This window comes from Lissotriton helveticus, chromosome 7 (assembly GCF_964261635.1).
Source record: "Lissotriton helveticus chromosome 7, aLisHel1.1, whole genome shotgun sequence".
In the NCBI taxonomy this organism is placed as follows: Eukaryota; Metazoa; Chordata; class Amphibia; order Caudata; family Salamandridae; genus Lissotriton; species Lissotriton helveticus.
The window spans coordinates 1,115,946,028-1,115,970,268 of NC_136068.1; the positions used below are offsets into that span (position 1 = coordinate 1,115,946,028).

The 24,241-nt window shown below is 43.5% G+C and overlaps 1 long non-coding RNA gene across 1 annotated transcript in view; it reads left to right on the forward strand.

The window, feature by feature from the left end:
- The first annotated feature begins 543 nt into the window (after positions 1–543).
- Positions 544–24,241, forward strand: part of LOC144767265 (uncharacterized) — a 279,638-nt gene continuing 255,940 nt past the window's right edge. The window contains exon 1 of the long non-coding RNA XR_013598126.1: positions 544–647. This is a non-coding gene — a long non-coding RNA (uncharacterized LOC144767265). The remainder of the gene's footprint in view (positions 648–24,241) is intronic.

The following is a 24,241-nucleotide window of genomic DNA, read 5'->3' on the forward strand; positions in this document are numbered from 1 at the left end:
AACCAAAGGAGTCAGGGTATGCATACTACAAAAGGTGTTTAAGCCGTATAGTAGATTTGAAAATATTGGTGACAAAGATATGGAACATTTTGTCAATAGGTTTGTGTATGGATTAAGACCAGAAATTGGTCAGATGATTCAGCAGCATATGCTTTGCTGGCAAAGTAAGCCGATTGATGACATTTTAATGAATGCAAAGTATTTTAGTGATGACATTGATGCACAGCATAAACGGTTAAAAGAGAAAATGATGTGGGCACAAGTGAAGTTGGCAGAACACCAAGAAGCAGCTTCTGGTTTTCAAAATGATAACGAGATGAATGGGCAAAATCAGAGTAGTCAGGTATCAAATGGAAATAAGGGGAAAGGACGAATGAGTAGAACTGAAGCGAAAAATAAATATAATTGTCATGGATGCGGAAAGCTTGGACATTGGAAGAATGAGTGTAGAAATATTCAACAGAATAATAGGTTAAATCATATTTTAAATCCACAGATGCAGAGTGAGGTGGTTGTGAACCAACAACAACAACAACAACAACAGCTAGTTACTCCTCAGTTGCAAGTGCCACAAGACCTTGTGCCCAACAAAGTGAAAGCTCCGGTGCTGAGATACAGTGTGAACACCGGATTTCGTGGAGAAAGTGGTAAGAATGCACAGACGGTTCAACAATAATAGATGCAAAGTAATGAGAGTGATTCAGAAATGTCCCAATGACGGTGCCTGAGGGGGGAGGAAGAGTGCGTGCTTGGCACATCTTTGGCGGTAGATCAGTCTGGCCCATTTGTTGTTGGAAAGGTTGAAGGAAATGACATCACTTTTCTAGTGGATACTGGCGCTACCAGTTCAACTGTGAGAGCAGCAGAAATTCCAAACCTACTCCTCTCGGGAGAAACTATTTAAGTTGTATGAATCTCAAATAAGCAAATCAGTACCCCAGTCACAGAAACAATAGAAGTAAATATTGGGAATGTCAGAGACATGCATCGGTTTGTAGTATGCGACTCAAGTCCAGTAAACCTGTGAGGTAGGGAATTATTGTGTAAGATGAACTGTACCATCTTTTGTACGCCTGATGGTGTTGCTTTCCAAACACATGATGTAGATGTTGCTTTCAAGATGATGTTAGCAAAACAAGGAACAGAAGTGGATGAGATGTTTTCACTTCTTACTGAACGCAATTTGCCTGATGAATTGAGAACCACAGTGAGGTCAGGTGTGTGAGATTTTACAGGAAAACAAATTGGTCTAATGGCAAAGGTAGATGCAGGTAAAATTGTGGTAAAAGAAGGTGCGATATATCCAAACACACCACAATACAGAATGAGCCCTGAAGTCAAAGCAGGAGTTGCCCCAGTAATTGATCAAATGATTGAATAAGGTATTCTAAAATAAATATTGAGCAGTCCTTGTAATTAACCAATAATGGGACTTAAAAAGCTTAGTGGAATATATAGAATAGTACAAGATTTGAGGAAAATGTATAAAATAGTAGTACCCTGTTGTTCAGTAGTACCAAACCCAGCAGAGATTCTTTATCCGATACCGTGGGATGCCCATTGGTACACTGTGATTGATTTGTGCCAAGCATTCTTTTTGATTCCATTGCACCCAGATAGTCAATATTTATTTGCATTCCAGTTCAGAGACTGTGTTTTGGCAGGGAGCGGAGTTCCTCAAGGGTACACAGAGAGTCCATCGATTTTCAATCAGAATCTGAAAAAATGTTTGGACGCTTTGGTTATGCCAGGAAATTCAGTCTTGGTTCAGTACATTGATGACCTATTATTGGCATCAAAGACACGAGAAGCTTGTGTCATGGACACAATAGCTTTACTGAACCATTTCGCAGAAGGAGGGCACAAGGTGTCACCAGAAAAGTTACAGTTTTGCCAACAGGAAGTTCAATATTTGGGACACAAGATAGAAAGAGGAGTCAGAAAAGTGACACCAGAAAGAATAAAAGTGATTCGACACATGAGTCTGCCCCAAACCAAGAAAGAAGTATGAATGTTTTTAGGAGTGGCTGGATATTGTCGCCAATGGATCAGTGGATTTTCACTGCTAGCAAAACCCTTAATAAGGTTGACACAAAAAGATGTAATGGATCCGATGGAATGGGATGATGAAAGTGAAGAAGCATTCATAAAACTGAGAAGTTGTTTGTGTCAAGCACCAGCATTGGGAATGTGAGATTATACCAAAGAGTTTGCTTTGTTCTGCTGTGAAAGGGAAGGTTGTGCACTTTCAGTGTTAACACAGAGACACGGATTGTCCGGACGTCCAGTAGCATACATTTTTTGCTACTCTGGATCTAGTGGCTGCAGCATTACCTGGCTGCTTAAACTCAGTGGCTGGTACTTGTGTAATTCTGGAACAAAGTGAATGGATTGAGATGGCACATCCTATAAATGTGTATGAGCCACATTCTGTCGAGATCCTTTTAACAAGGACTTGTATTCAACATTTGACCCCTAGTCAGCTGACTAAGTATGAAAGAGTAATATTGGGTGCTGGGAATGTAAGTGTGACGAGATGCACCATGATGAATCTAGCAACTTTGTTGCCCGATTCCTATTGTGAAGAAGTGAAAGAGGAGGTTGATCATGATTGTTTGGATGTGACAGAAATGTGTACAAAGCCCAGACCTGACCTCCTTGACGTTCATTTAGAAGAGTCAGATTTTGTATTGTTTGTTGATGGGTCATGCTTGAGAAGAGAGAATGGAAAATTGATGTCTGGTTATGCTATATGTACTGTGTCAGGACGATAAAGTATGAGTGTGTCCAGAAGGTAGAGCAATAATGCCAGATAGTTTGTTGTCACAAATGGCTAGGGTATATCATGGAACTACACCCATTGGGAGAGACGTCATGATTAGACATTTCAGGCAAACATGGTATAATCCAAAGTTTAGAGTATTTGCAGAGAGTCTCTGCCAAATATGTTTAACCTTAACCTGCCAACAGCAAAACCCAGGTAGGAAGACAGTTGTCAGTTGGGGAAAAATTGGAAAAGCAGAACCACCATTCACGAGATTGCAACTTGACTTCATTAAGTTGCCACCGTGCAATGGATTGAAATATGTCCTTGTCATTGTATGTCTATTTTCTCTATGGGTAGAAGCCTATCCCACGAGGAGGAATGACAACCTCACAGTTGCCAAACTACTATTGAGGGAGCTCATTGCAAGATTTGGATTTCCAGTCACTTTGGAAACATATAGAGGGCCTCATTTTAACAATGAGGTAATCAAAGCGATTTGTACTGCTTTAAAAATTGAGCAGAAATTACATTGTGCCTATCGACCAGAAGCTTCTGGAGTGGTTGAGCAGATCAATGGCATAATAAAATCCAGGTTAGGGAAAGTGTGTGCATCCACTTCACTGAAATGGCCTGATGCTTTTCCCCTTGTATTGATGAGCCTTAGAAGCATTCCTAACCGAAGAACATGATTAAGTCCACATGAGATTCTCATGGGAAGAGCAATGAGACTAGCACTTGTACCTGGAAACAAATTGATGAATATAACTGATGAGCTAGTGTTGGACTATTGTAAAGAAATAGCTGATCTAGAAAGTTCTGTGTCTCACCAGGTTAGAGAAGATGCAACCACAGCACAGCCGAACCAAGCTCATGATTTGTGTCCTGGAGACTGGGTCGTGGTGAAGAAGCACAAGAGGAAATTGTGTTTGGAACCCAGGTGGAAAGGACCACATCAAATCATATTGGTCACAACAACAGCAGTGAAGTGTGCTGTCTTGACAAATTGGATTCATGCTAGTCATACCCAGAAAGTCTCAAGTCTACCTGAACGACAGGAGCTGCAACTGGTAGAGCAAAGAAAAGAACCAGAAGCTGACACTTCTGAAGTCAAAGAAATCAGAGAAACAGACTCTGAAGAACACACTGATGATGAACAACCAAGGACAAGTCGAGTACAGTGGGCACCGGTTTCTGGGACTGAAGAAACTGCTGTAGAGGCTGAGAAGTAGCCAGAGCCTGAAAAACCAGAACAAAGTGAGCAAAGAATAGAGGAATCAACTACCGAAAATCCACTGCAAGCTCAATCAGAAGAAGAAAAGAAAAGACCTGAGGGTACAGAACAAATACAAACAACAGAATAAGAAAAGGCAGAGAATTCAGAACAAGTCCAACCAAAAGAAATATAAATTAAAAGGAAAAATAGGCGAAGAAGGTGAAAGGGCAGTACAGAGAAAAGGGGTTAGAAAGGGAGACTACTGGCTGAGAAAGAAGAAAAACAGGGATAGAATTAGAACAAGTAAATGAGGTGTCAAGTCAATTTGAGCAAGAACAATCAAGAAGATCATTAAGGTTGTCAAAAAGAGTGAGGGTTCCAAGTAGAAAATATAAGGCTCCAGAGTGGACCTACATCATCCTTGAAGATTTTGAAAATCTTGATCTAAATGGAGAACAAGAAAGTGTCACCATTGAAGGATCTGCTGAAAGGGAATTGAGACCACCTTAAAGAAAAGACTTTTTGCACAAAAGGTGGATTTTTTGAGAATATTATAAAACAAAGAAAAATTCTAAAGAAAAAGGGCTAACTAAAGCTGAAGGTTTTTGAAGTGTGGGATCACACAAAGATTTTTACTTTTTTGTGTGCAAAGAAAATGCATTTCAGAAATAATTTAGATTCTAAAAATAGCAGAAGTGAAAGTGACTGAAAATCCGAAATCTAGTATAAAATAGAGATGTGTTCAGTGTTGTTTATGTAGTATTACAATACTAATGTTGATGTGGTGTTTGTGTACTGTTTTGATACCTGTTCCAATGGTGACTAATAATCAAAATAACACAAATACAAGTAAAAGAATGAATGCAGTCACTAAGAACACTACTACTACTACAGACTTAGAGCAAATGGATAAGAGCATGTATTATCATGACAAATCGAATAGTGATTCGTTATTAAATGTATTTACTAAACTCCTTTACCAATATGTTGATACGATAGGTGTGAGTCACTGTTATGTCTGTATGAAACTACCTACTTCTGTCTCAGAAGGTGTGACATATCACCATCTTCCATTAACTTATGGAGCATCTGTAGTGTTGTGTCTAGTTTGTTCTATGTTACCGGCAAGTTACAATATTATTATTCAAATTTAGATTTAGTCTTTTCAGAAATTCCTATTTTTAGAAATTTAAATCCAGTGCTTAGTAGAAAAGTATGGGTGAATTTTACCTAACAATGAACCCCATAGATATAACATATGTTCATAGAAATAACTTAACATGTCTTTTGCATGATGAAGAGAAAGATTTTCTAAATTTAGTAGAGGAAAGAAGGCAGTATTTCCAAAAGAAGGCTGTTGAGCAGAAGTCACATGTACCGCCATGGGCTACTCTAGAGGGGGGCTATAAGAAAGGCGAGACTCATGCTGCAATGTCCTTAGACTTGTCAACATTGGGGACATTCTGTCTACATAGACTAAAAACAGAGTATAACAGTATTTTCATTGGTACTAGTGAATGTGAACATACCTTCCTAATAATAGGGGGATGGGGACTGAAAGGGGGAACTGAACCTGTTTTTCCATATATCTATAACCTTAAAAATGCCTATTATAGGTTACATGCATGATGGTATGGTAGTTGTTATTTTGGCATTGTATTCCCGAAGATATATCACATAACTAAGAACAATGAAATGAATGTAATAAGTAAAGGACTAGCAAGAAGTAAAAGAGCAAGTTTTTCAGAAATAGTAGGTGATATATTTTGTGCACCGATACCGTCAGTTCGAGTTGTATTGAACTCACATAAAATATTAATTCTCAACATTAGTTGATCGTTTATCAACAGACACTGCTGGAGGGTTCTTAATGATTAATACCGAAATGGTTGCAATCAGATCTATGGTTTTACAAAATAGACTTGCTCTTGATATATTATTCGGTACAAAAGGGTGTGGTGATGGACGGAGCATGTGAACCAATCAAACACTCATACCCAGTCAACAGATCTGGGTTTGATCCATCACCGTTCTTTAGCCCACTCTGCCACCCCAGTTCAGACATGGCCATATGCAAATCAGTCTGACCCTGTGCCTCATGGGAACAGTCCAGCCCGAACTGCCAAGCCATGCCTTGCCTGGACCGGAAACAAGCTTCCTAGGACCGGTTTCTGGCATTTCAGCCGTCTTCAGCCAGGCTTGCTTGAATCCAATGGCAAGATGAGCAAGGGACTCACGTCTGAGCATACCCTGCCAACTTATGGCAAACAAAGCGGTACAAAAGGGTGTGGTGATGGACAGAGCATCCGAACCAATCAAACACTCACACCCAGTCAACGGATCTGGGTTTAATCCATCACCGTTCTTTAGCCCACTCTGCCACCCCAGTTCAGACATTGCCATATGCAAATCAGTCTGACCCTGTGCCTCATGGGATCAGTCCAGCCTGAACTGCCAAGCCATGCCTTCCCTGGACCGGAAATAAGCTTCCTAGGACCGGTTTCTGGCATTTCAGCCGTCTTCAGCCAGGCTTGCTTGAATCCAGTGGCAAAGTGCTCACTAATACATGGATCTAGAAATACTCATTATAAATCAAATCCATTATCACTAATAAAGAAAAACTCACTTGTATATTTATAATGCTTTATCTAAATAATGTGAGTGCTCAACAAATATAATACAGCTAGAATAATCGCTTACCACACAAGAAACAATAAATGAATTCAGATATTATACTAACCTACAAAGGAAATTATGAAAACTACTCTCTGGCCATGAGAGCATCAAGGCCCCTAAAGAAGAGTTGAAGAGCAAAGACTAAGGGGCCCATTAGCATAACAGGCAGATCGCCAAAAACCTCCGCCGCTTCTATTTTCCCCCCGCCACATTAGCATGGTGGTGGGACCCCGGCGGACGGGAAGACCGTCCACCGGTTTTCCGCCAATAGTCATTCCACCTGATTGCCTACCGGGCGGAAAAGCAGTTCATATGGTGGCGGTGTCTGGTAGACACCGCCATCTATATTTGTATGCAGGCGGGGATATGCCTGCCGCCACGGAAAGGCAGACGTGTTTGATATTTGGGGCCCGAAGCGGGCCCCTAGGGATCCTGGTGGGGGTGCACATGGGGGGTACCTATGGTACCCCCCAGCAGTTCCATGCACAACATGGCAGGCACCGCGCGGTGGCTGCCATGTTGTGCATGGAAGTGCACAACATGCCTTCCTGGCATTGTGGCGGACGGTGCTGAGTGCACCGCCCGCTACAATGACAGGAATGCAGGATGCGACTGCTACAGCGGCGGGCACATCTTAATGTCCCCCAAGGGATCCGCGCTCTTATGGCGGGCGGTCCCATTTCCCGATAGGATGGCGGGCTCCTAATGAGCCCCTTAGTCAGGATTTAGCAAACAGGAACAGCCAGCCCAAATAGGAATAGAAGACAGCAATGCAGCCCTCTCCTCTCGCAAAGAAGAAAACCATGCAACCTCCTAAACCCCTCCCACCAGGTACCTAATATTATACTCTAAAACCCAAAAAGACCAACCCACATTGTATCATAACACACAATTTCATTCTATTGGTTAAGGAAGGAGGTGTACTGTACACCACTCTCGTCGTGTCACTTCTGTAAGACTGCCCATTGTCCTCTTTACTTATTTTATCAACTTCCAGCCCAGGAAATACAAATTCAAGCTGCTCTCATAGTACATATTTCCTCCATTTTGGTCATGTAACAACTTTATGCCTCGATTGTTCAATTGCGCCGCTCTATAAGGAAGTGTTCCACTTCCGAAGAATATTTTGTTTCTCCACGCAAACTTTGGCAGTCACACAGGACCCGTGAAGGACGAACAGTTTTCCACCTTCCCTTTCTCGCTCAGATTAAACTCACATTTATTTTCTAAAATGACTCTCAGGCCTTTTCTGCAGAGCAGAAAACCATACTTCTACGGAAAACAAGCACATTCTTTATTAATCACTTATAATGCTATACCATAGCGCACCCGCCCTGTGTGTTGCATTTACCCATGTGCATTCCAAATTAATGGTATTTCCAAAACATATTAGTATAGAACAATCAAGCAGCATTAGTCCTTTTATTTTCCATTAGTCATAAGCATTTGAGGCCTACTCCAGCATTTTAGTTTGCGCTGGTGCAGTTTCATTTTCCCTCATGTTAGCCCATTTCGCATTTAGCTTGCACACCACATGATTAATGATTTCACACTATGGGAGTTCAATCTGAGCAGGTTTTATTTCGCGAAAACCCCGTTCCATCAATGGTCAGCACAGGGCTTAGCAGAAACTGGACATTCGACAGGTGAATGCTACAGGAGGCTTTTCCTTTGTAAAGATGTACCATCCAGATCTTCCTCCTCTGATGTGTGCTGTGTCTCCTGTGAGGGTGTTGTGGTAAAAGTAGCAGGCAAGGGAAACACAGACACATCGGAGGAGCAAGATGTGGATGCCGTCGCTGCAGCAGCATTCATCTGTGACAAGACATGAGGCATCACTGCAGAGAGGAGGATCTGCTGGTTTTGTAACACATCAGTAATATTGCGGTGGTTTGCAGCCATGTGAGAGTCGTGCTTTCGCTCCATGGCCTCCAATGTTTTTCATATTGCCTGCATCTCATTGACCACCTGGTTGGTGTCACTTTGGCAGGGCAGTTGTTGGTGCCTTTGGCTCATGACACCAGTGGTGTCAGCTAGGGACAGCTGGAGGCAACAGAGTGCATTCTGATGACAACCGAGGTGTCCCTAATAGGACTGAGGCACCCAAGGACCCCCTCTACTGTGGCTGCCAGGGTATCCAACCCCATCTCCACCTGATTTACCATCTCCTGCTGGACTCCTACTGCAAGCCAGTGGAAGGTGACCTGTGGGTCCTCAGAGGATTGTATGACAAAATATCGAAAGACAGAAAATCGACCTACAAAAATATTGACACAGAAATATCGACATGAAAAATATTGAAGTCTTATCTACATAAAGGTAAGTACAAAAATATCGAGAAAAAAAATATCGTTGTCAAAAATATCGAGTTTAAAATATATTTTTTTATGTTTTAATAATCCTGTAAAAATAAGTAAAAAATAAATATAATTTACAAAATTATAGATATAAACATTAAACATATTTTAAAAATAATGAATAATACATACAATTTTAAAATTAATTAAACATCTACATATAAAGTAATATATATACTTACTCCACATATTGCAACAGTAGGGCAAGCGTTGGATAGCATAGGGGTGAAAATTACTATTCCAACTCCAGAGAGTGCAACAGTATGGAAAGCCTGGATAGCGTAGGGGCAAAAATGACCATTCCCACTCCAGTGAGTGCAACAGTAGGGAAAGCGTTGGATAGCATAGGGGTAAAATTAACTATTCCCACACCAGAGAGTGCAACAGTAGAGAAAGCGCTGGATAACGTAGGGGTAAAAATGACTATTCTCACTCCAGTGAGTGCAACAGTAAGGAAAGCGTTGGATAGCATAGGGGTAAAAATTACTATTCCCACTCCAGAGAGTGCAACAGTAGGGAAAGTGCTGGTTAGCGAAAGGGTTAAATTAACATACTTATCAATTACATAATTGTTTATAAAAAAAAATAACATATTAATAATTAATTTACAAAAAAATAATTAATTAATCAATACCAATACATTACAATTAATATTTACTTAAATTACATTAAATCACATCCCACACTATTCCCCCTTTAACACACAACACGCTACACATATAAAAAACACAATTAATTAATACCAATTAATAATAAATTAATATAATTATAAATTAGTTAATTAATAAATATTAATTACCAATTAATCGCCAATTAATAATTATTTACCATTAAATTAATTAAGAATAACAATGAATAAAAAGTAGGAATACATTAATTATAATTAACATAATTAAGTAATTAATACCAATTAATTACCAATTAAGTAATTACCAATTAATTAATCATAAATACCAATAAATAAAAACAATATCATTAATTAATGTATTTAATTATTTTCCACCCTATTCCCCTATAAACCCACAGCCCACTTCACATAAAAAAATCACATAATTAATTTAATTATCAAGTAATCACTTAATAAAAATTAATCACCAATCAATTATTAAGTAACAATAAATGAATTAACAATAAATAAAAATGAATAATACATTAATTCTAATTAATATAATGAACTATTTAATAAAATGTAATTACCAATTAATACTTAACAGTTAATTAATCATCAATACCAATTAATAAAAACATATTAATTAATTAATTATAATTAAATTACTTCCCACCCTATTCCCCTATAAAGCCGCAACCCGGTCTGATACTAAAACACAAAATTTACTTTAACAAAATTACTAATTTCTAAACATTTACTTTAAAATGTATAAAAATACATTAAAAAAATGTTTAACATACATATTAAATACATACTAAAATACATAACACTAAAAAAATTCGATATTATCAATAACGATATTTTGCTTACGATATTACTTATTTCGATATTTAAAAAAACAATATTACTTACCTTGGGGTCGATATTCTGGTCAACGATATTCTTGACTTCGATATTCTGCCCCCACGATATTTAAAACTCAATATTAATGTAGGTCGATATTTAAAATTTAATATTTTGACTGCCCTCCCCTCAGAGTCTAGGGGTGTAGCAGTGGTGGTAGGTGGTGCCTGTTGGTTATTTTGCGGGCATGAGGAGATGCCAGGGTGCTGCTGACCCTCCCTGGGTATGAAGATGTAGTTCCTTTGGAATCCAGGAGCTCTTGGAGGGTGTTGTGGTCGATGGTTGGAAGGTTTTCTTCATCATTACCCTCATCTGTGATGTCTGGGACAGTGTGCTGACCAGGAGACACGATTTCATCCTCTGCAATGGAAAGGGCAAATACTATTGTTGCAGTCTGTTATAAGGTTGACATGTTGTTAATCATTTGAAATTCTGAGTGCATGACACTTTCGATTCTCATGTGTTACATGGTACACCTGTTACACAAAGCTGTGTATGACAGTTTACACTGTCCATGAATGTTACATGTTAGGCGTTTAGGATTTTCACATCAGCCCTGTGTGCCAACACTTAGGGGCATATTTACAAGTCCCTATCGCCATAGGGAACTCACTTTTTCTGAGGTTCCCGTGGCAATAGGGCCTTCGCCTTATTTTCAATGCGGCATTAAGTCACTTAATGTGGCTTAATGCCACCTTGTAAATAAGGCCCCCTTTCACGCTACACTTAGCATGAAAAGGGTGGGCAATGGGTATTGCGGTGGATGTTCCGCTGCAAAACCAATTGATTTTGCCACTGCCCCCCATTTACAAGGGTGGCATAAATAGGAGTCTGTGTCTAAATTAATGCCAGGGAAAACATGGTCTTAACATGGCAAAACAAGGAGAGATGCTGTATATATCATCGTTTTTGCTGTCTGTACTTGTGTTGCATTGTGCAGCACACATAGAAACAGCAAAACACCATAAATGATTGTTTATGTGTAAAAAGGTATCCCTTCCTGCACATCAACATTTGGAACTGCTGTGCAGACACCCTACCAACATGGTACAAGGGTGACGGCGCTTGTGCAAGTCAATTTTAGAGACAATAGAACTGTGGGACATGCAAGGGTGTGTTGTATTTTGTGTGCCAACAGCACTTCTCTACAATTTTATTCTGTCGGAGCGCCTTGCTATCATTTTGGGGTAACCCCGCGCTCTGCTACATTATGGTATAAATGCCCCATAGTTAGTACAAGAAAGCACATTATTTTGACAACAATGCACATGACTGTGATTACAATATGTGTTAATCTAGGATGACTGAGAGACTTGCACCACTACCTGATGCACACATCTAGGGGCCGATTAGGATGGCGGTGAATCCGCATCCTCCGGGCCGGCGGAAGCCACCGCCGGCCTGGAGGATGCGGATTCACCACCGCGGCCACAGAAAACACCCACCGCCAGATTAGGATGGCGGTGGGATTGCGGTGGGACCAGCGGCGGACGGCAGGTCCGTCTGCCACTGATCCGCGGGGTGTGGAGGGCTATTTGGTGACGGTGTTTGCAAGACACCGTCAGCCAAATTACGATGTGCATTGAAACATGCTATTCCACGGCGGCTTTTCCGCTGTGGAAAAGCATGTGGTCTTTGGTGTTTGGGGGCTCGTTGCGGGCCCCCAGGGTGTCGGGGGGGGGTGGGGGTACACATGGGGGGTACCTATGGTACCCCCCAGCATTTACATGCACAAAGCGGCAGGCACCACGTGGTGCCTGCTGCTTTGTGCATGTAAATGTAAAACATGCATTTTTAACCTTGTGGCGGGTGCTGCTTCAAGCAGCACCCGCCGCAAGGTTAAAGATACGGGATGTGACCGCCAGGGTGGCGGTCACATCCTAATTTCACCGGAGGGACAGCTGCCCCTGCGGACGGTCCCTCCACCTCGGGGGTGGCGGACGGACGCAGGTCCGTCCGCCATCCTAATAGGCCCCCTAGTTAGGAGACACATGACTGTTCACTTGTCATTGTTTGCACACATTAAGGTCTTAGTTACAAGCCCCTTGCACCACCGGTATGTCACTTTTAATAAGGGAAAAAATGACACACCAGCAACTCTTGTGAATAAGCCCCAGAGTACCTATGTGGCTACTGTTTGACCTGCACACAGTGTTGGTGAGTGCTGAGGCATAGGTGCCTGGGCTTTACAACATGACATATTTCCCCCCATTGTTGTTACTTACCATCTTGTTGAAGTAGTTGGTCATAGTCAGCACTGTCCCGTCCCTCTACTCCGACCACCGACTCCTCACAGATGACTGCGGACACCTGTTCCACCAAGGCACTGAGCTCCTCAGCGGGCACTGGACTCCCACTGTTGCAGTTTTGTATGTTCCTCAGGAGTAGTACCTCCAGTATGCCCACCATATCTTAGTTCTGAATCTCTACTTTCTAAGTCCACAGATGCTCAGAATAGCTAGACAAGGGGAAGTGAATTAAGGAGGGTACTGCAGGGAAGGAGATCTGGACAAGATTATCTATGTGATTAATACACTGAGCCAATTGGTATAAAACACCACACATGGCATGTAAAATAATATGTATAATAAAACAATAACACCTCTACCTGATAAGAATCTGGAATGTTCTGGGCGTGGACGCTTATATGCTGTTCGGTGAAAACACAATGGCTAGGAATAGTGGTACTCTCACAAGAAGCTGCCACCTGAAAGGAAATGAAAATAAAATAACAACAACAACAAAATAGGGCAAAAGGTATGAAAACAACATAATGATGCGATTGGTTGTTACACAACACACAGTCTAGCATTTTGAAGCACATGATTTGTGTGCTATGGCCATACACTAAACAAAGAACTTCTGAACCAAATGGCTTCAATTGCCGTGTACTCAAGTCACTGATGTACCAGCCATCATAGCAATAGCAGTCCTTGCCAAATACCTAGGCACGACGTACCATCATGTCCTTGGTAGCCTTTATGAAGCAATATGAAGTAATAGCAGTTCTTGACACAGTTTTAAATCCTAGTCACTTGCTCTAGAGCACCAAAGACGTTACCATCATGTCAGTTGCTCCAGAGTATCAAAGACATTACCATCACGCCCCCTTGGCACTATGCTAAGTGTGTGGCCCGTGGCACCAACCTCCGGTCTGCAGAGCTGTGTGTCTATTGTTGGCCAGGTCCTGCTTAATCTTGCATTTGGCATCAGGCCAGTGCTTTTTGGAGTCCATCCCTGTCTTCTTGACTTCTGCGACAGAGTTCACCTTGTTGACTATGGACTGCCATATAGCATTTTTGGTCCCCAATGTCACCTTGGGGCTGACGAAGAGCTGGTTCACCTCCTGACTGAATCTGCATTTCCTCTTCCTCTTCCCCAGGGACTCTGGCTGGTGATCCTGGCTGTTGGAGCGGTTGAGGGGGTATCTGTCCTGTGTTGAACTTAGTCCTGGCTGCTCCATTCTGCAGTCAGGTTTTGTTTCCTTTTTTTCCTTTAGCCACGTATTTGTGAGATTTTTTGCAGCTAAACACTGAAAAATGATGTTGGGATGACTAGCGCAAACTTTCTTGCTGTTAATTGGCCAGCCGTCACTTTTTTCACATTAACATTCATTTTGTGGATGCTAGTCCACTCGTGTAGCTTGCTTTAGGTAGCACAAGTCCATACAAACATGCAGCTCTTTACTTTTTTGCGCATGCCATGAGAATGGATGAAAGAAACAATGTAGAGTCATACAACTTTCTGTCCAGTAGTTCAGTAAGCTCCTTCCTCACACTCAGTGGCACTCCCTTCTACTCAATGCTCAGTTGGTTAAGCGTCTATCTTAAGGCTGATGTTAAACCTTTTCATTCGCCCATCTTGTCCTGGAATACTTGTCTGTGTGTCTCCAGCACATTATTTATTTTACTTCTAGTCACCTTATCATTATCTTGGTCCTTGACCATTTTCACTTCCCTGCATATACAGTCACGTTCTTCATGCTCATATATGATTTGCTGTTTATTGCTATGTCTAAGTATCAGTCTCAAGAGGCTGTGATGGAACCTGTATAACATGTCTTGGCCTCCGCAAGGTATGTAGAACTTCTAACCCATATAGATTATGAATTGTAAAGTCTAGTCAGGCCTCAAACAAATCGTAAATATTTTGAGACTTTCATAGGTACCTAAACATTGAGTTTATTAAGCATTTTGGAATGCCACAGCGGGTTGACTGTCTTGGCAGACACAATACTGATATAATCACGAGTCAATCAACAGTTCAAGACCAACATGTGAGACTACTGTTTCAGCAACAGGATCTCTGCATCCACTGTCTTCCTGTACCACACCTCCCATTCCTACATTCACAGTAATGCAATGTTCCTAAAACTTTCTTGTAAATCCCATTGTCTTCATCTTTATTTTACCAACATGCTATACTACAAACCCTAGCAAAGTGTTCAACTGCCACACAAGTATTGCATTCTTTTTTGGTGTAGGACAGAATAAGAAATTTGCAAAGTGCTTACTTGACCAACATCTAAAACACCCTCCTCACAATGTTACACTGGTATTCTCTATTCTGAATGTCTTCTTGCTTCCACCCCTGTTACCACTTCTTCCAGCCAGATCAGTTCAAACCGGCTCTCCTCCAGTCTTGTTCGGTACTTGTGTCTCTTCCTGTGAGTTTTCAGTGCTGTAGGGAATTTCCAGAGTTCGCAAGAGAGTAGACTTTTTGCACATCAATAATATTTGTGGAATCTTCTTGCCATGACAACTTACCACAAGATGATCATCAATTAGTCATGCAGTGAAGTTTTGGAACTCACGATATGCAGTAAGTACCCTATATGCTGCGGCAAAGGAGGCCTCACTTTCCTCAGTGTGTTGTTCTTTAGAGAAAAGAGTTTTCCTTTTGTCAACCAAACTTTTTTGTAGACTAAAAAGCCTTTATAGTCACTTCGCTGCCTCCTCGGACTTCTCATTTTCTTCTTGTGGTTTGCAAAACAGGCAAATATTAAAAAATACTAAACTTATGTATTCCTAGACAGTGTAAAGATGCCTGTGGCAATGAAACCGCTGACTCTGTTGCCTTATAAACGGTGCATTTATTTAATATATAACTCTCCCTGAAGAGCGCCGAGCCGGCGCTGTACACTCGCGGCTGCCGCACCTCTCAATGTGCTGCGCGCGCAGCCCGCCCCCAAAATGGCCGCCGCACGTCACGTAGCTACGTGACGTGCATAGACTAGTGCGCGCCACTACATATCTCCCTTTTTTTCCAAACAGTACAAGAGTCACTTACAGTTCAATTGTTCATTTCAAAATCTCGAAACCTTGCTGGTCTCACCACAGACCTTCTGCTCCTGGTCACCTGGGTCGAGCTCTCTTGGGACCCTTGGTTCGGCATCTCGCCACCTCTTCCCTCACTCTGTCCAGCCCTGTTCTCCTCCATGCTTCCTCTTTCCTCTATTAGTTCCTCTCTAACGCTTCCTTCTCCATGTTGTTCGCCATTGCCTTGCTCCCCTTCTGCATTCGGTTCTTCTCCATCGTCCCACTCAGCTCCAGGTTGCTCCCATTGTAGAACTTTGTTACACCTGGCCATGCGATCTTGGGACCACACGTTGCCGTCACTCAGCAAGGCCGCTCGATCGTACACTTCCTTGACTTGCATGGGCCTGCTGTATTTACTGTCTCCTTTCTTCTGTAATGTTGCCAGCTTTACTCTTACCCACTCATCCTTTTCCAATCTTGTCCCCTTTACATTCTTCCGTTTGTTGTAGTGGTTGGTATATATCGACTGTGCTTTTTCTAGGTTGGCACGTACCACCCCGGGGGACCATTCGCTGGTGATAACCTTCTCCTTCCAGACCCGATTGTCATGTGTGAAAGGTTCTCGCCCTCTCAGGATCTGAAAAGGGCTATATCCTGTTCCCGTTGGGGTAATCCTGTAGGCCCATACCATGTTCTCTATGGCTTTTTCCCAATCTTTGTTGCATGAAATCGCTGCTTGTACGGCACCCATCACGACTCGGTTAAACCGTTCCACCAAGCCGTTCCCAGCGGGATGGTAGATCGCTGTGTGTTTGATGGCTATGCCGTTCCTTTGCATGAATTTGTTCCACTTTTCTGACGTGAATTGAGGGCCATTATCGCTCAAGATGGACTTGGGTATGCCCTCTCTCACAAAAGTGTCCGACAGAAATTTTATAATGTTCTCAGTGTCCATGGTCTCATCCACCTTCAACTCCGGCCATTTGGAGTATCGATCCATGAGGACACATACATATTTCTGAGTGCCCTGGTCATCAAGGATGGGTCCCAATATGTCTATCGACAATTCCTCCCACGGGTTCTGCGGGGTTTCGAACCGTCCTAGTGCAGGACGCAGAGGCTTGAGCGTTTTGTCCGCTCCTTAGCACTGTGGACATTCTCTGACATGCCTCTCCGCTCTTATGTCCATGCCTGGCCACCAGTAGTTTTGTTTGGCCCTTAACTTCAGCTTCCCAATGCCTAGGTGGCCTTCATGTAACAAGTCCAGTAACTTGGTTATGAGATTTCTCGGAGGGATCACTTTGTCCCCTCTGTATGTGAATACTCCTTTGTCTCCTACTGACAATTCTTCCCTTACTTCGTAGTAGGGCTTGATATTTTCGCTCACATGTCTTTTATCTGGCCACCCCTTGACAATGTACCTCTTCACTTCCGTCAAGACGCTGTCCTCCTCGTATTCCTCAGTCCACTCCTGGTAGCTGATGATTTTCTCCTGATCCTCCATCAAGGCCACCAATTCATTTTGGTCAGTGGGGTCTTCTTCTCCAGGCTCCATCGCTGCTGCCCTGCTCAAATAGTCTGCCACTCGGTTGCGATTCCCTGGAATGTACTCTACATCATATCTGAATTCGAGTAGTTTCAGCGACATTTTTGATATTCTGGGAGTGGCGTTGGCATGCCCACTCGAGGTTAGCACCTTTACCAACGGCTTATGATCCGTCCTGAGCAGGAATCTGGTGCCCCATAGGAACTGCCGAAATCTCGCTGTGGCCCACACCACGGCCAGCATCTCCTTCTCGATTACGCTGTACTTGCTTTCGGTGGCTGACAGTGCTCTGGACGCAAAACTGATCGTCTCCATCTGCCCTTGTCCGCGCTCTTGCATGAGCACCGCTCCCAAGCCCTTGTCGCTGGCATCGGTCGTGAGCACAGTGGTGCCCTGTGGGTCGTATCCTTTTAGTGGCACTGCTCCCGTGACATCCCTTTTGATGGTATCAAACTCCTGTTGTGCCTCTGGGGTCCATGCAAAACTAGTGCTTTCCCTGGTCAGCATCCTCATATGGTGCGTTTTGGAAGCAAAGTGTACCACAAACTTACTGTAATACTCCGCCATGCCCAAAAATGACCTGACCTCCTCCTTGTTGGTGGGGGGCGGAGCTTCAGCGATAGCCTTCACATTGTCTGCTTTTGGTGTGATACCCTGCGCCCCAATCTCATGATCTAGGTAGGTCACCGACTCCAGGCCCAAACGGCATTTGGTCCATTCCGCCGTGAGGCCTTTACTTTCCAGGGTTTTCAGCACCTTCTCGAGTTTCTGATCGTGGTCCATTTTGTCTCGCCCCATTACCAGAATGTCATCCTGGAAATACTGGATGCCGGTTAAGTCCTTAAACAGTTGGTGCATTAACCTTTGGAATACTGCAGCCGCCGAGGCCAGTCCGAACGGCATGCGGCAGAACTGGTAGCATCCGAATGGGGTGATAAAAGACGTAAGTTTTCTGCTGTCAGGGTGTAATACTATTTGGTGATACGCAGAGGTCAAATCGATGGTGGAGTACCATTTGACCCCTCTGGTCTTTGCCAACATTTCGTCGATCCTTGGGAGGGGAAATTTCTCTACGACAATGTTCTTATTTAACTCTCTCAGGTCGACGCAGAGCCTGACCTTTCCGTTCGGCTTCATGACTACCACCAAGGGTGCAAGCCACTCTGCGCAGGTGATGGGCTCGATAATCCCCTTACTCTCCAATTCTTGAAGCTCCTTTTGGACTGCCTCTCTGACCGCTATGGGTATATTCCTCACCTTGTGGGCAACTGGAACAGCGTCCTCCTTGAGCACGATCTTATGTTGGAATCTTTCAAGTCTTCCCACCGTGCCTCCAAACACTCTCGGGTAGTCCTCTTTCCATTTGGTGAGATTGGGCCATGTGTCTGGTTCCGTGAGCAAAATTTGTTCTTTACCTCCCGGGTCTAACTTGATTCCCAGGTCGCCCTGGTCCAGCCACCCCAAGACTGACGGTCCTCTCTCTGAGATGTACAGCTTGCACAACGCTGATCTGCCTCTGAACTCAAACTTCAAGAGTCTATATCCCACCATTGGGATACGATTGCCATTATATGTGACTGGTCGGATGTCCAATTTCTCCAGCTCCGGTCCTATCTTCGGTCTGAATGTTTCCTCCAACACTGCTCTTTGTATTATCGTGTAGGGGGAACCTGTATCCGCCACTACACTGATGGTTACTCCTCCCATCTTCATTTCCAACACGGGTTTATTTGTCCTTTTCCCATCTAGGCACATTATCTAGTCGTATATGCATAGGACGGTGATGACTTCTTCCTCTACCGTCTCTTCCTGGTTCTCTTCTTCCTGGTCTACGTATTTCACCACGCTCTTGGACATTTTCTTCCGGCACACTTTCTCGTAATGGCCGATGATGCCGCAGTGTAAACACTTGGCCCTGAACGCGGGGCATCTTCTGTCGTGTGCCTCATGGGACCAGCTTCCGCACCTGTAGCACGTTTTCTTGTTGCTACTTCCTTCCTGTTTCTTTTGCACTCCGGTGTTGCCCTGCCATTTGCGTAGCGCCTCTGTACCTCTGATCCTTGCGAGGTTCTTCTTCCTGTATCCTGTTCACCATGGCTGCGGTCGGCGATTCTTTCTTGGTTGCGTCAGCGCACCTCCGCGCGAGTTCAGCCCTCTTGACGATGACCATTACATCTTTGAGTGTGGTGTCCCCACTTGCCCATAGCTTGTCCTGGACGTTCGTGCTGGAGGTGTGCATTACAATTTGGTCTTTGATAAACTCTTCCTCCCACAGGCCATACCTCCACGTGGCTGCTAGTTTCTTCAGGGCCGCTACGTATTCCTCAATCGACTCTCCAGCCCGTTGTTTTCTCTGCTGGAAGTTAAATCTATCGACCGACACACATACCGTGGGCCGATAATATTCGTTCAGGTCGTCGATTGCATGGGCGTACACATCATCGTCTGAGCCATCTCTCTGTTTGGGCACCAGGCTTTTGTATATTCTGAGTCCTTCTGGCCCCAGATTGAGTAATAATATATGTTTTTTCCTGTTGGGTTTGAAAGTCTCTTCATTCTCGTCCTCTAGGACCTCTATGAAGTTATTTATGTATTCGCGCCAGTCCTCCCACTTCATCAGTGGTTCTCCTGGCTTCGGGAGGAACTGGACTGGTGCAATGGCGTATCCTGCTGGTGCGCTCATTTTCTCCTCCATGACCGTCGTCGCTCTGTTTCCTTTCCCTGTGGGGCTACCTGGGGTGCTATCCGTCTCTTCTTTCTTGGTTTGCTCTTGGGGACCCTCCGTGTCAGCCCCCTCACCCTCCTTTAGGGTAGCCAGTTCGGACCTCCTTGTGGATAGCGTGGGCGGAGTGCGACGTGCTGTATGGCCACTGTGGGGTCTCTATGCCACCTTCCTATTGTGTGGGTGGTAATGGCTCTGCCGCGCTCCTCAGGGTACGGTACCTCATGTGGTGCTTGCAGTCCTGGTGGTTCCCAGTTGTTCTGCACAGGGTTGCTGCTCAGCTGTGCTAGTCCCACTGCAAACTGGGTGACACTGGTTGCTTGGAGTCCTGCTGGCACCTTGTGTCTGCGTGGATGGGGCTCTGCAGTGCCTCCTTCTGCCACGTGGTAGGTGAGCTGCCTCCCGTTTTTTTTTTTTTTTTTTCCTGGATGTTCCGGTCGAATCCCGACCTCGTCGCCACTGTAAAGATGCCTGTGGCAATGAAACCGCTGACTCTGTTGCCTTATAAACGGTGCATTTATTTAATATATAACTCTCCCTGAAGAGCGCCGAGCCGGCGCTGTACACTCGCGGCTGCCGCACCTCTCAATGTGCTGCGCGCGCAGCCCGCCCCCAAAATGGCCGCCGCACGTCATGTAGCTACGTGACGTGCATAGACTAGTGCGCGCCACTACAGACAGCGGTCTAGCAGATTGCATCCCCCCCTATTCATATGCTGGTTGCAGTATCCCAATCTGCAATACAAATGTTCTATATACTGTGCTCTGCATCAAATACTGAGAAATTAAAAATCGGGTTTGGGGCTTTGGGAGCCTGACTAGCATTAGTTTAAAGTGTCTCTTATTCTCTTATTCTGCCAACAACGTCTTCACACATATGGTACAAATATTACACTTTTTACAATCTGTCTTCCTGCACTAAGCACTATGCAAATAGTGTCGTGGTTACAGTCAGCCTATGTACAAAATAAAAAAACTGATCTATATGTCTTTTTCAGTGCTTGTTTTCTAGTTGCAAGTGGGTTAACGCCTGACACAATGAACTCTCGCCAGGTCTGGACTTGCCCTGCTGGGCACCAGGCATTTTCCCAGTGGGTTGGCTAGGTGGGGTTTAGTTTTACTGCTGGTGGGGGATGGTTTTATTGCTTGGGGCCGACTGCATTAATTCCTGCAGTGCTTCAGCGCTTAACAAACAATGCAAAAATAAAATATTAAAAAATATATATTTTAAAGCGTGCAGGTCTGAGGACACTTGCTTCTAAAAGTCGTTTTTGTATTGGTTCGTTGCTGTCTCTTGTGGCGTCGCCATGAACAAGCACTGACCTTTGGGGCATGGGGGAAGAGGGTCAGGGGTCTGCTATTACTGGGCTCAGATAGGAAAGGAGGCATTGTGAAACAAGCATTTGCAATGCAGTAGATCCAACATTTATGAGTGTTTGAGCTAGTGGCATTGTTAATGACAATGTCTTTTATCTATGTGTTGTTTTTAAAACATATAAATAAAATGCATTGTCATTTACAATACTCTCAAAAATGCGAGACCCATTGTAAATGTGTTCGGCGCCCATTGGTATACAAATTATTTTTAAAGTGTTAGGAGAGAGCGTGTCTGACTAAGCTATTTGAGAAAATAGTGCTTGGAGGCTGTAATTAAAGCCTACTGAGTAACAACACAGGTAACAGGATGTGTCCTCATGGGAGGTTACAGAATAAGACAAGGCAGTACTAAGGCAGGACTACTAAGTCTATTGACAAATGAAAAGCCACATTTTAAAGTGGACAATGACACAAGCCAATGATGAATATGAGCAGAGAGTGGGGGAGCTCCAAGTACATACCTGAATACAGCATGCCTCGCAGAGTAGCTCATGCGCTGCCCAGGCTCGACCTAAAAAGTAACTGTCTATGATCACATAATATGGTCAAGTGGAAGCCAGGACTGATGAAAGATTTCCTGGTTTAATGTTGTGCAATTAGGACTCTACTGGTGGTAGTGTTTGGGGAGGACGATGCTTTTAATGCAGAAGCTATAATTAAAACCAGAGCACCCACCCTTGGTTAGTGCATTGAGACCTTTTTCTAAACATAACTAAAAGTCTTTAATCATGGTCATCCGTTCTTGAATTAATGTATCCACCCATACCTTACCTATCCAACTATTCATTCATTGAGCTATAACGCCATGAGACTAATATCCATCCATCCAATCATTGGAAAAGATTCTATAATGAAAAATGTGTTTTTGCATTTTTTCCCAAACTTTCTTGGGGGTAGAATCTCCCCAGCCCCCCCCTGACATGGGCCGAACCCACTCGCTGCACTCGCTCACTACATGCAGGCTGAGGGCTGGTCTGACAAAGTTTGCAACGGCTGCTTTTGGTTAATAATCAGCCCTTAAATCAGATTACTGAAGGAGCACTTGTGCTGTGACAAGTATGAAAGGCCTGGGTTCCTTTATTAGAGCGCGCATTGTTCGCAGACAAAATCAAGAACGCCGTAGCAGAGCGCCGAAAATTGATACAACAGCTGTGAAGAGAAAGCGCGACAAAGGCTTCCTGGGCTGACATTGTTTTCAGTACAGCAAAATCAAACCCTTGCAATATTTCACAGTCAAAGCTGAGCAAAGTAACAATTGGTCCCAGCTTTCACAACCTGCGTCACTGTAAACAACTTGGGTCTGAGGCACGCAGGAAGTAAACAACATCATTTGCTTACATAAACGCTATGGCAGAGCTATCTGTGCTGACCTAATATGCTTTAAGAAGCTGAACACAGACCTTTATACTCCTAAATTATTTTTTCCATGGATTCTTACGTGACAGGAAGAAGTTAGCTGTTCTTCACCTAATAGTTCTGGCCCATATTTACAAGGACACGTAAAGCCACCCTGTGTGGTTTTTCGTGTCCGTGTAAATATGGCCCCTGTACAAACAACACTTTGCGTGAAAGGAGCATGCCATGGGTATTGCTTTGGGTGTTCCCACACGAAACCCATGGCTTCTGCCGCATTTCCAGGTTTACGAGAAATCATAAACCTGGAAATACGTCAGAATGCTACGCCTCTCCAGGAAAGGAGTAGGGAGTCACAAATGAGGAGAAATGTTTTAATTTCTCCTCATTACTTTCCTCTTTCTATGTGTGCTGCATTCTGCAGCACACATTGAACAAAGAAATCACCACAATCATCCTCGTGACGCAGGCACCCTTTCACCATGGTGGAAGTCTGCCTGCGTCACTGCATGGCAGCTAATTGTGCACCATCGCAGGGGAGAGCAAAGGGATCCGTCATATCGTTGTAGAAATGAGGCATTCCTTTTATTCGTAATGAACACAGTGCGGCACAGCCAAATGGCTTGCAGCATTGTGTTGCGTTAATTCCTTGTAAATAAGGCCCAATGTACGTACAGTTAGACTTTTCAATAGCTAGAGTCATTTTTTGTGTGGATTCTTTCCGGTCGATTGCTGCGAATTGTGCTTGTCAGTATAACATCCCTCCAAGGCTCTGGTGACACAGTGTGTCTAGAGTGGCCATGGAGGTTGGGAATACACTTGAAGATTGAATGAGCTGAAGGTCTACTTGCTTTGCTTATATATTATTGGTGCATGTACGCTCCTTCTGAGGTGAAGGTGAGCACTTGCTTTTATGTTTGTGAAGAAGGTGATAGACTAAATAACCAGTAGTGTAAAGGGTAGTGTGTAGGGTCTAGGCAGGAAAGTATTTAATAATCTCTCTCGGCCCAATTTTGTAATATGAGGTTTGCCTGAGTCTAACAAGTGATGTCTGTCTTTGAACTGAGACAAAGCTAACGTCTGTTCCTAATTGCCCACCTAACTGGGTGTCACCACCTGTCTAGATCTCAAATTCGGTTTACTGGCTGTGGATTCCTTTTTTTAGAAGTCATATGCAAATATTGAACAGAAACTGGAAGAGTAAAGTCGTTTCTTGGACTCTTTACTCTAATAAAGGGGAAAGGTCTGTTCCCCACCCCAAACTGGTGCAACTGATTATTAAAATAATAGTAATACAATTTTCATCAAGCGCTTCATACCAGTATTCAGCCTTATCGAGGTGGTGTAAGAAAATCTGGCGATATTGTCAGCCAATTTAATGTCATTTACTTTATGTACCAAGAGGATTTCCAAGGCTGAGTTGGCCTTGCCAGGGTTTGACCTTTCAACTTCCAGGTTAA